Source organism: Equus quagga, chromosome 16 (assembly GCF_021613505.1).
Source record: "Equus quagga isolate Etosha38 chromosome 16, UCLA_HA_Equagga_1.0, whole genome shotgun sequence".
Taxonomy (NCBI): domain Eukaryota; kingdom Metazoa; phylum Chordata; class Mammalia; order Perissodactyla; family Equidae; genus Equus; species Equus quagga.
The window spans coordinates 61,866,115-61,878,569 of record NC_060282.1 but is presented as its reverse complement, the minus strand read 5'-3'; positions in this window follow the sequence as shown (position 1 = coordinate 61,878,569).

Genomic DNA, 12,455 nt, shown 5'->3' with positions numbered 1-12,455 from the left:
AGTTGGGAGAGTTGGAGAGTTGGGGATGAGAGGCACGTGGGAGGGTCCTAGAGAAAAGCTCTGTCCTTGCTGAGTGACAGAGGCAGCACCATCCCTGATGAGTATATGATGTCCCAGGGCCCAGGAGCTCCGGGCCTTACCTCTGGGGCGGACTCCACGGAGGCAGCAGGGCTCACAGGAAGCAGCTGCATGGAGTGCCCCTTGCAGTACCAAGGCAGCAGAATGAGTCCTGGCTTAAAGGAGTTGTGGAACAGGAAAAACAAAGTCTCCAGAGAAACCTACATGGACTAATTAAAAATGGCCAGATGATATTGAGGATAAACGAGCTTTCATCTCAGTAGCTTAGCTTTATGAAAATATTAGAGAAAAAGAGGAGAAGATACTGAATTGAGCAAGACAAAATTTCTACCAGCCTGTTAAAATGATGACTTGAAATAGAAATTAATTTGAATCATAGAAATTAAATTATATTTCTTGCACATATGAGTTGTAGGTGGAGATTCCGGCCTCATATATGTGATTTATAGGTTTAGCCTATAAAGCACAATTTAAACCAATTAATAATTATTTAGTGCCCATCACGTGCCAGGCAGTGTGTTCTTGCCCACTTGATGTCTACTGTCCATTTGGGTTGGTGGGTACTAAAAAATAATTGCAAGTCAAATAAATGTTACCAAGACAGAAGTATATGGGATCATATAGCAAAAATATTTAAAATCTATAATGGTATGATAAATGCCTCCTTGAGGAAATTATGTTTAAGCTGAAACATGAAAAATAAGACAGAACACACCCAAGGTGAACCGTAAGAAGAAGAGTGGTAGAGAGAACAGAGGGAAGAGCATGTTTCAGAATTGAGAGAGTGGCATGCGGGATGGCTAGAGCATAGAGAGCAAAGGGAAGAGTTAGTGCCTAGGGCTTGAAAAAGTTCTTAGATTTTTATTATATTATTCCTTTGCTGGGCAAATAGGCTGGAAAATAAGGTAATGTAACATATTTAGGTCTCAAACGGGGGGGAAAGTCTAGCCATTATTTAAAATCTCATTTATTCACAATGTTCCAAATTAACTTGTCATAACCGATAGTTTTAGAGTCAAAATGTTTTCACTCCTACACCCTGTGCCTATTTCTAGACATTATCTGTAGCTTCATATTGTGTCCAGATGGGTGTTCTCTTAAGGTTTTAGAGACTATGTGCTCTTGTAGCTATGTCACTATCTTTCACAACATTCTATGGTGTTTACAAGTAGCTATGAATGAATTCAGAACTTTTAACTCATTGGAACTCATTACACTGCAAATGTTCTTTTCATATCAGAAAACAATAATTTGTTTTACTTCTGGAGTGGCAGTCTTCAACAACACATTTGTTGTCGTATATCTCTGTGAGCTGGAAATTTAGAACTTAAAATGCACTCTAACATTAAACTAATATTATAAACAATGGCTTATGCAAGACACGAATCCTGTAATATTGCTGAATTAGTTTATTCTGCATCTGAATTTTGATTTGGCCCACCTGTTGTTGCGTTACAAGGCATCTGTCCTCTTCTTTTTGTTTCTGTTATTTCTATTCTTTTGTCCTCTGTATCGCACAAAGTGTCAGTTTACCAAGCCTTATCTCTTTTACCTTCTAATTGTCCCTTTCTCACCATTCCCATGATACTCCCTAGTTCAGCTCTCATCCTTTCTCACTTTAACTAATGCCTCTGAACTGCCTGCACGCTCTCTCCCATCAACCATCATCCACTCTGCTGCCAGATTCAGATCTTGTTGCCATAATTCCCTCCTTAAAACCCTTCGTGGTTTCTCTTCACCCAGAGCAGCTAGCTCTAAATTTCAATGAATTCACACCCTTAACTAGGAAAACAATTTGGAGCATTCATCCCCAATACTGCCAAATTAATTTTTTATACTTTATTTGTATTATTGTATGAATATTAGGTCTAATATAAATTACATTATAGGAAGAAAAGTTTAAAATATAACCTAAACTAGGGGCTGGCCCCGTGGCCGAGTGGTTAAGTTCGCGCCCTCCGCTGCAGGCGGCCCAGTGTTTCGTTGGTTCGAATCCTGGGTGCAGACATGGCACTGCTCATCAGACCACGCTGAGGCAGCGTCCCACATGCCACAACTAGAAGGACCCACAACGAAGAATATACAACTATGTACTGGGGGGCTTTGGGGAGAAAAAGGAAAAATAAAATCTTTAAAAAAAATATATAAACTAAACTAAACGTAAATAAAAATGTTAATTTTTCCTACACTCTAGAGTACCATATTGAGCACATTCACTTCATAGGCCTCTATCTTCTCATGTTCTTCCCTCCAACTCCCACCAACTCACGTACATATATGCTCCTACCTTCTAGCCACAATATATCACTTAGAATTCTCTCAATATACCACATTCACTCTCGACTTTGTATCCTTGCACAGGTTGTTGCTTCTGCATGGAAATCCTTTTACACTCCCACTCCCCCAACCCTTTCTTTGACTAACTCATATTCACCCTTCAGGGCTCACTTACATTACTATCTTGAAGGATACCTTCCCAGATCCTCTCAGACAGGGTCAGATACCTTTCTCTGTGTTCCCATAGCAACCTGGGTATCCTTTGTGTTACCTGCATCCCTTACTAATCATGAAGCTCCTTGAGGAGAAGGATCAGGGATTTCATCTTTATGTCATCATTGCCTAGCACAGGACTCAGCACATAGCGTAACGTTACTATTCCGCTGAAAATAATTCAGCCAAAGGTCGTTTGGTGGAAAGCAGGCAGGACAACATGTCATTTTGGTCATGGGGTGGTTTTGTAATGTTTATGTATCTTCGAGAATTCTTGCCTGTTTTGCTTTTTGTTTCCCCCAGGGGCAGGATTGTATTTTTTATATTAATTTATTTTTATCTCATTTGAACTTCTCTGCAGTATTTGTCATTTCAAAAATTTGTATAACCTAGATGTCCAATAATAGGTAAATTGCAAAACAGTGTGCATCATATCAGATTGTACAAAAATAACACACATTTTATTTAAAAGAATCTTGGAGAATATAATTTAAGGTATTAATAAACATTGTACTACAAAAACAGTTTTGTATTATCGAGGACACTTCCTGCTCTTTACAGAAAACCAAAAACCACAAACAAGGAAATAAATGAAAGAATGGTCAAACTTTCGCCATCCTACAGACAACTGCTATGTGGCAGAGAATGGGAGGAGAGGAGAGATGTACGTGAACTGATTAGTGACTGATTAGGAAAAGCGTAATCTTGACAAGATTCTTGGAGGGAGACACAGAAGATCAAATGAATTTGATGGGGATCTAGGAACGATGGCTTGAAATAAATGAAGAATTCTTTTGAAGTAGCTAAACTGATCTTCCTACCTCAGATTAAAATACAATTCACTCATTTAATTTGCTAGCCCCAAATCTGAGTGAATTAAGCACGCATTTCTAACCCTTTATTTCCAGCTTATTTTCTTCTACTTCTCTTTTGCAGCCAAATTATGCTCCTCGTGCTCCCTCTAAATTTGTCCCTAACATTCTCTTGACTTTATGTCTATGCCCAAGTTATTTATTATAATGAATGCCACCGATGGTTTGCTATTGAAATTTGTCTACCTTTCAAAGCTCACGTGCAATGCGTCTTTCTCCATAAAGTCTTCGCTTTCCACCCCACTCCTACTACCCGACACAAGGAATCTTTTCCCTTTGAACCTCCATTGCAGTGTGTATGTTGTCGATGGCCTCTGTATTCTGGCAGTGTGGAAAGGGGACAGAGAAGAGACTTTGTAATATGCGACAGTACTTTGTAAACTGAAAAGCATTGTACAAATATATGATGTTACTGTTGTTTCATCCTCAGAACTAGATTATAAGCTCCTTTATGGCAGACACTGTATTTTGTTTACCCTTTTGTCCTGATTGCCTAACGTGCTTATTTAATAAATATTTGTTAAATAGCATACAGTAACTCTTTTCTGCTTTCCTTTGTACTGATTCTTTAGGAGTGGCTATGAGTCTTAAGGATACACTTCTTGTCTTTGTTAACTTATTATCCAGTAATTTTGCAAAGTTCTGTGCTGATCATGGAAGAGGTTAACATATGCATCATCCCCAATGAGTTTGTGAGGTTTCGGTATAGAAAGTTGTTTATTTCCAGGCGTAATACTCTTTGATGAACAGATGACAAGGAATTTTCCTGAACCTCTAGGCTTGGACCAGTGCAAAGATTAGTGATCAGCATAGATGAGGGACTCACAATGTAAGGCCTTCTGTAAGACTTTCATAATACAGGCAGAGCTGCCCAAACTACTAAGTGCAGACACTAGTCCTCTGCCTGGTGTATTCCAGATATCTGCACTCAATTTGGAATATCACCTGCATACTCTCTCCTACCTCAGATCTTGTTTTACTGTGCCACCAGAAGGATTTTCCCTACCTTTACTTGTCATAGAAGACAATGAATTTCGTCCATGCCAGCATTTCAGATTATCTTGTCCATTATGTCCTTATGGACGAGTGAAGCCCAACATAAAATGAGGACGCTTGGCTCTCTCATTCTACCAGCTGTTTCTGGACCATATTGGACTACTAGTCAAACAACATAAATTTTAGTCTTTAAAATGTGAGTTCTCAGGGAGGAAAGTTTGAGAAAACTCATTATTAGATACAGAATTATGTTGTTAGATTTATTTATCACAAAATTTCTTTATAGATGTGCATTCATTCATGCATATGTATTTACAGAAACATGTTTGCTTCTTCAGAGGCCATGCCTTTCAGTTTAGCACACATTTGTTGTTGTATTTTGTGCCAGACACCCTACCAGCTCCTGAGGATAGGGAGTTGAATGAATGAGCCCTGGTCTTATGGAACTGAGATAGACCTTCTAATATGCCCAGGAGCTAACGGTGAATTGAGAAGACAAATAAGTCTAATTCACCATGAAATCTAGGATTGTAGACACAAAGTACAATAGTGGTTCAGAGGAAAGCATGATTATCTCAATCTCCGAGAATCAAGGAAAGCTCCACAAAGCTGGTGAGAGTTTTACAGGATGAGCAGGTGTCCAGCAGGCAAATGGTGGAGGTGAGGGCACTCCAGGAACAGGGAACAGTCTGTGCAAGGGCACAGAGGGGAAAGGTATGTGGCAGTTTGGAGGTACCATAGTAAGTAATGTGTGAGGCCTCAGGGCATGTGCCAGACAATCAATTGGAGTACCAGGCAAGCAAAAATCCAAAAATTCTATACACACTTTTGTTAAGGTTATAAAGAAATACATGAACTTTCCACCGAGGGCACGAATGTAAATTGGTGCAGCCCCTACAGAGGCAATTTGAAAGATTTATCAAAATTACACACATGATTTTGACCCAGTAACTCCTCTTATTATAATTTATTATATTTGTATGTATATTTGAACACTTGCAAACTGACACATATAGTGTAGGTTTTTCATTGTAGCATCATTTGTAATACTTTTGTGATTCATCCGTGTTATTGCACATATTGGTTTTTCATTCCTCTTTATTGCTGAGTAGTGTTTCCATTACGTAGATAGTGTTTATATTATATATATGTTCCATTATATATATGTATCCTATATATATAGTAGTGTTTCCATCTCTCTCTATATATAGATGTATTTATATACATCTATATATATACATCTATATAGTGGAAACACTACTCAGCTATAAAAACTACCAATTTGTTTATCCATTTACCAATTGATGAACATTTAGTTTCTTTCCAGATTTTGGCTATTATGAATAAACATTTGCTTATAGATCTTTGTGGTGTTTTCATTTCTCTTAAATAAATATGTAGGAATGAGATTGTTGGGCTGTACAGAAAGCACATGTTTAAATTTACAAGAAACTGCTGGGACTGGCCCAGTGGTGCAGCTGTTAAGTTCACACGTTCTGCTTCATCAGCTGGGGGTTCACCAGTTCGGATCCTGGGTGCAGACATGGCACCGCTTGGCATGCCATGCTGTGGGAGGCGTCCCACATATAAAGTAGAGGAAGATGGGCATGCATGTTAGCTCAGGGCCAGTCTTCCTCAGCAAAAAGAGGAGGATTGGCAGCAGTTAACTCAGGGCTAATCTTACTCAAAAAAAAAGAAAAAAAGAAACTGCTGAACTGTTTTTCTAAAATGGCAGTACCATTTTGCATTCCCATTGGCAATTTATGAGAGTTCTGCTTGGTCTATATTCTTGTCAGCACTTGTTATTATCAGCCATTTAATTTTAGACATTCTAGGAGCTGTGTAGAGGTATCTCATTGTAGTTTTAATTTGCTTTTCCCTAGCAATTAATGATGGTGAGCCTCTTTTAATATGCTTATTTACCATCCATATTTCTTCTTTGGTGATGTGTCCAAATCTTTTTATTAGACTGTTTGTCTCCTTATTATTGTGGTTTGGAAATATTTTCTCCCAGTTTGTGGCTTTTCTTTTCCCTTTCATAGCAGAGTCTTTCAGAACCAGAGTTTTTCGTTTTTATTGTCTAATTTATTCATTTTAACTTTTGTGGTTCATACTTATGGTGTCCTAAGAAATCTTTACCTAAACTGAGGTCACAAAGATCGTCTTCTATGTTTCCTTATAAAATTTTTATAGTTTTAGCTCTAATATTTAGGTCTATTATCCTTTTGGAGTTTATTTATTCATAGTGCATATATATTCACCTTCAATAAAAAGTTAAAAAACAAAATTCTAACTATGCTGACCTTTATTTTGATAAGTGACTATTAATATTACTTCTCCTAGTGGATTTTTAAAAACACTCACACATTTAATCTATCAGTTCTTATACAGTCCTGTGTCACTTAACGGCAGGGATACATTCTGAGAAATGCATGGTTAGGTGATTTCATCATTGTGTGGACATCATCGAGTGGACCTATACAAACCTAGATGGTTTAGCCGACTACACACCTAGGCTGTAGGGTATAGCCTATTGCTCCTAGGCTATAAACGTGTACTGAAAACTGTAGGCAATTGCAACATAATGGTAAGTATTTCTGTATCTAAATATAACTAAACATAGCAAAGGTATAGTAAAAATATGGTATAAAAGATAAAAAATGATGCACCTGTACAGGGCACTTCCCATGAATGGAGCCTGCAGGACTGGAAGTTGCTCTGGGTGAGTCCGTGAGAGACTGGTGAGTGACTGCAAAGGTCTAAAATATCGCTGCACACTACTGCACATTTAGGCACTAAATTTAGAAAAAAAATTTTTCTTTCTTCCATAATAAATTAACCTTACCTTACTGCAAACTTTTTACTTTATAAACTTCTATATTATTAACTTTTTGACCTTTTTAATAACACTTCACTTAAAACACAAACACGTTGTACAGCTGTACAAAAACATTTTCTTTCTTTACATCCTTGTTCTAGAAACCTTTTTTTTTTTAAGATTGGCACCTGAGCTAGCATCTGTTGCCAATCTTTTTTTTTTTCCTTCTTCTTCTTCTCCCAGAGCCCCTCAGTGCATAGTTGCATATTCTAGTTGTGGGTCCTTCTAGTTCTGCTACATGAGACGCCACCTCAGCATGGCCTGATGAGCGGTGCCATGTCTGCGCCCAGGATGTGAACCGGCAAAACCCTGGGCCACTGAAGCAGAGCACGCAAACTTAACCACTCAGCCATGCGGCCGACCCTTAGCCTTTTTCTATCTTAAAATTTTTTAAACCTTTTTTGTTAAAAACTAAGACACAAGCACACACATTAGCTTAGGCCTACACAGGGTCAGGATCATCAATATAGCTGTCTTCCACCTGCACATCTTGTCCTACTAGAAGGTATTCAGGGGCAATAACATGCATGGAGTTATCATTTCCTACAATAATAATGCCTTCTGGAACATCTCCTGAAGGACCTGCCTGAGGATCTTCTTGAACAGGTGTCACTCTTTTCAGAAATATGTCCATGGTGGTTTGCTTAGTCTGTTTCTTTTTTTTGTCATAGATTTGCTTGTAAGAAGATAATGCACCATGAAAACATCCTTTCTGTTAATGAAAACCTTTTGATGTTGGGGTTCACGTTCTCGAACTTTTTAAGGAGCTTATTGAGGTCTGCAAAAGTTTCTGGTAAACCTTTCACTGTGAATCATCTTGGAGGTTCTTCTTCTTTTTCTTCTCCTGAAGTTTCACTTTCTCTTGCCCCTTCTTCAGCTATGCTTTTCTGTTCCAGTTCCAACAACTCCTCATTAGTCAATTCCTCAGAAACTACCTCTAGCAGCTTCTCAGTGACATCCCTATCCACATCCAGGTTAAATTTGTTTGCCATTCAGCCACAGACTTGTCGATTTTTGCAACCTCCTCATCCTTGGAAAATCCTTTGAAGTCATGAATGAACCTCTTGAGAGTCTGTCAGATGCTACATCACCCCAACCCCAAGCAAGGTTCCTGATGCAATCAGAGATGTAGTAATCCTTCCAGAATTACATCAGTGTCTCCCTCAGTTGCAGCAACAGCCTGGGCAAAAGTCCTCCTCAGTAGTAGGCCTTAAAAGCTTCTATAACTCCTTGATTCATTGGTTGGATCAAAGAGGTGGTATTTTAAGGGAGAAACAGAATTTTCATATTTGGATGAAGATCGCCAATAAAAGAAGGATGCCTGGGAGCATTATCAACAATAAGCAAAATCTTCCAAGGTATGTTATTGTCCAAAGAGTACTTCTCCATTTCTCTGGCAGAGCAATTCAGGGGGGCATCTTGGAAGAGGAGCTGGGTCACTCATGACTTCTTATTGCTCCTGTAGTACATTGGCAGTGTGTGCTCTCTGATATGCTTGAAGGCCCTGAGGTTCTCACCGTGCCAGATCATAAAGGGTTTCAATTTAGTGCCTGCAACATTGCCCCCAAGTAAGATTGTTATCCTGTCCTTAAAAGCCTTAAAAACTGGCATTAACTTGGCCTCTGTATGGATGAAAGCTCTTTGGGGAATTCATTTCCAGAACAGGGAGGTACATCCATACTGAGTATTTGCTCTGGCAAGTAATTTTCCTCCGCAATCAGCTTATCTAGAGTTTCCAAAAACTCTTCAGCTGCCTTCACATCAGCACGTGCAGACTCGCCACTCACTTTCACATTATGTAATGAATAACAATTCTTGAATCTCTTAAACCACTCAAAGCTAGCAGTACATTTAACCTTATGGGTGGGTACAGCCTTTTCTTTCAGTATCGCAAACAAACTTTTTGCTTTGGCCGTGATCATCATGGTGCTGAGAGGGGAACACTTCTGTGTCTGGTCTTGAATCCAGGTCATCAGAAGTTTCTCCACATCTGATAGAAGCCCTTCTTGAATTTTTATTGGTCTTGTTGCCTTCAATGAAGCAGATCCTTTAACAGCTTCTGTCACTTTGTTCTTGTTGTTCAAGATGGTAGCTATAGTGGAAAGAGACTTGCCTGACTTGTGAGTAATAACCATCACTGATTTTCCACCTTCGTAGTCCTTCACCACATTTAACTTTGTTTCTAGGTCAATCACTTGACGTGGCCTCTTACTGGCAACAGTAGCAGTGGATTTTATATGCTTACGGGCTGTGATGAACAAAACAACACAAGATTAAATCAAGCACAAGAGAAAATGATGCAATCAAAAGATATGATAAACGTGAGATGTATGAGGTGGCTGTTGACGTAACAGCATACTGTTTTACAGTAAACTTTTTTATAAGTAGAAAGAGTACACTTTAAAATAGCTAAAAAATTATAGTATAGTAAATGCATAAACTAGTAACATAGTCATTTACTATTAGTATCAAGTAATATGTACTGTACACAATTGTGTGTGTTACACTTTTATACGACTGGCAGTGCAGTAGGTTTGTTTACACCAGTATCACGACAAACCCACCAGTAATACATTGCACTATGATGTTACGATGACTACAATGTCACTAGGCAATAGGAATTTTTCAGCTCCATTATAATCTTCTGGGATTACCATCGTATATGCAGTCTCTCATTGAATGAAATGTCATTACGTGACACGTGAATGTAATGACATTTTAACAATAAATACAAAAGCAGTTTTTTTCAAAAAAGAAACAAAAGCATTTTGAAAAAAATGTTTGAAATAATCATTTAATTTTATTTTTGAAGTAGATATAAATGTATCACCCTTAAAAATGCTCATATCTCCCCACACTTAGAAAACTTGGAAACAGATTTTTCTGACTTATTTTAAAGTCTTCCACATTAAAATGAAGCACTTCAGTGGGATTCACTTTTTTAAAATTCAAAAGTACAGCATCTTCTAATTACTTGTCAAGAACAGTTCATCGACATTAGGAAAGGTGGAAATTTACTAATTGATTTTCAATAAAAACTTTTGGATAAATGGATGGAATTGAAAAATGAGTATTGAATCTATATATCTTTGTGAGATATCTTTTTTTAATAAACAAGTATCAAAATAAGCTGAACTTATAACTCAACTTTTGGATTGCTGTATCAAAACGTAATAATCCAGGGGCTAGTGCTGGGGCTGAGTGGTTAAGTTCCTCTGCTCCACTTCCATGGCCCAGGTTTGCTGGTTCGGATCCCGGGGGTGGACCTACGCACCACCTGTCAAGCCATGCTGTGGCAGGCATCCCACATATAAGAAAAATAGAGGAAGATGGGCACAGATGTTAGCTCAGGGCTAACCTTCCTCAAAAGATAAAAAGTGATAATCCATGATTTTAAAAAATGATTATGAATATTCACTTACTCACCAAAAATATTATTAATAGCAAAAGCAAAAAGAATTTTTGTACCATTAATAAAAGAAAATACAATGATTTTTAAATTATTTCTACTTTATATCACACGATAAAATGTTTGTCTATGTTGTATAACATACATACATATATAATTTATAAGTATATAAACATATAATAATTAGATGTATCCTTGAAAAAATTACTCAGTCTCTCTGGGTTCCTGTATTCTCATCTGTAAAATGAGTGGTTTTGATTATATCATCGCTGAACTTGCTTGAAAATGCTTTGATTTTATAATTCTATGCCTAGAGATTATTTTTTTGGCCTGAATGTCTACATTTTTTAAAATGATACTCTCATTAGGCTTCTTTTGTATGTTTAAAAACATTTAAGACCTTCATATTTTTTGAAATTCAGACAGCTCATTTTCCCCTGCCTGAGGTCAATTCCAAAGCTACACAAGTATCCTTTGAGGTAAAAAACAATTTTTTTTTTCCATTGAGGAACAGTGGAGGCAAGGAGACCAGGTAGACAGGACCACTATGATTGAAGGATGAGAAGAGGAATTTACTTAAGACAGTGGGAAAAACAAACAAATATGGGGAATGACAGAAGAATTTATTTTACTTACTTTTCTGCTGAGGAAGATTTGCCCTGAGCTAACATCTGTGCCAATCTTTCTCTATTTCGTAAGTGGATCGCTGCAACAGCATGGCTTGATGAGTGGAGTAAGTCCATGCCTGGGATCCGAACCCGGGAACCCTGGCTGCCAAAACAGAGCACATGAAACTGTAACCACTCAGCCACGGAGCCGAGATCCAGAGGAATTTATTTTGAAGAAAGAAATGACAGAACCGGGTGATCGGATGACGTATACGGAATTTTGTAGAGAGGAGAGTAAAGATAATTTAGAAGATCCTAGTTTAGGATTAGGAGAAGGGTGATATTACGTACAGATTTATGAACAGATTTTAAAAATGCCAGTTTGTGATAGGAGAATGTTGAGCTCAGTTGCAAAAGTTAAACTTGCAGTAACTTTGGTACATCCAGTTATGATTTTTCCATGCTTTTTTTAATTAAAAAATGAATCACTGATTAAGGAAAAAATAGACTAATGTTGCTAATGGATAAAGGTCATTTAGAAATCAAAACCCTGTGAATAACAGTGGAGCATTGTCTGAGACAGTGCCAGACAGTGAGAGGATGGCGCAAAAGGACAGGGCAGGGTTCTGCTCTGCTGTCCACAGGGGCGCCAGGAGTCAGAATTGACTCATGGCACCTACAACAACGAATCAATAGAAAGATACATTTACAATAGAAAATGCGCAAAGACGATGGCCAGGAATTTACCGAAGAAGACACCTAAATGACCAAGAAACTTGAAAAATGCTCAACCTCATAAATAATTTAAGTGTGAAGTTAAAATAATAATAATTTTAGTATAGATTATCAAGATAGGCTTTAGCCATAATTATGTTGGTTCTTTGGAGAAACGGTTATTTTCTCTTAGAGAATTAGACTTGAATGTGCTTGGAATATACTCTGAAGCTGTGACTTCCGTGCTCTGGCTTGCAGAAAGGAGAACCTGAGAGGGAGGCAGGAAGCCTGGCTGGAGCGCAGCGAGTTGATATGACATAACAGGTGGTCCAAGAATGTGCTGAGAAGAGCTGACAATTGGAGGAATCGATGACTACATTAAGTGAAAAAGATAATCTTTTGCACACTGA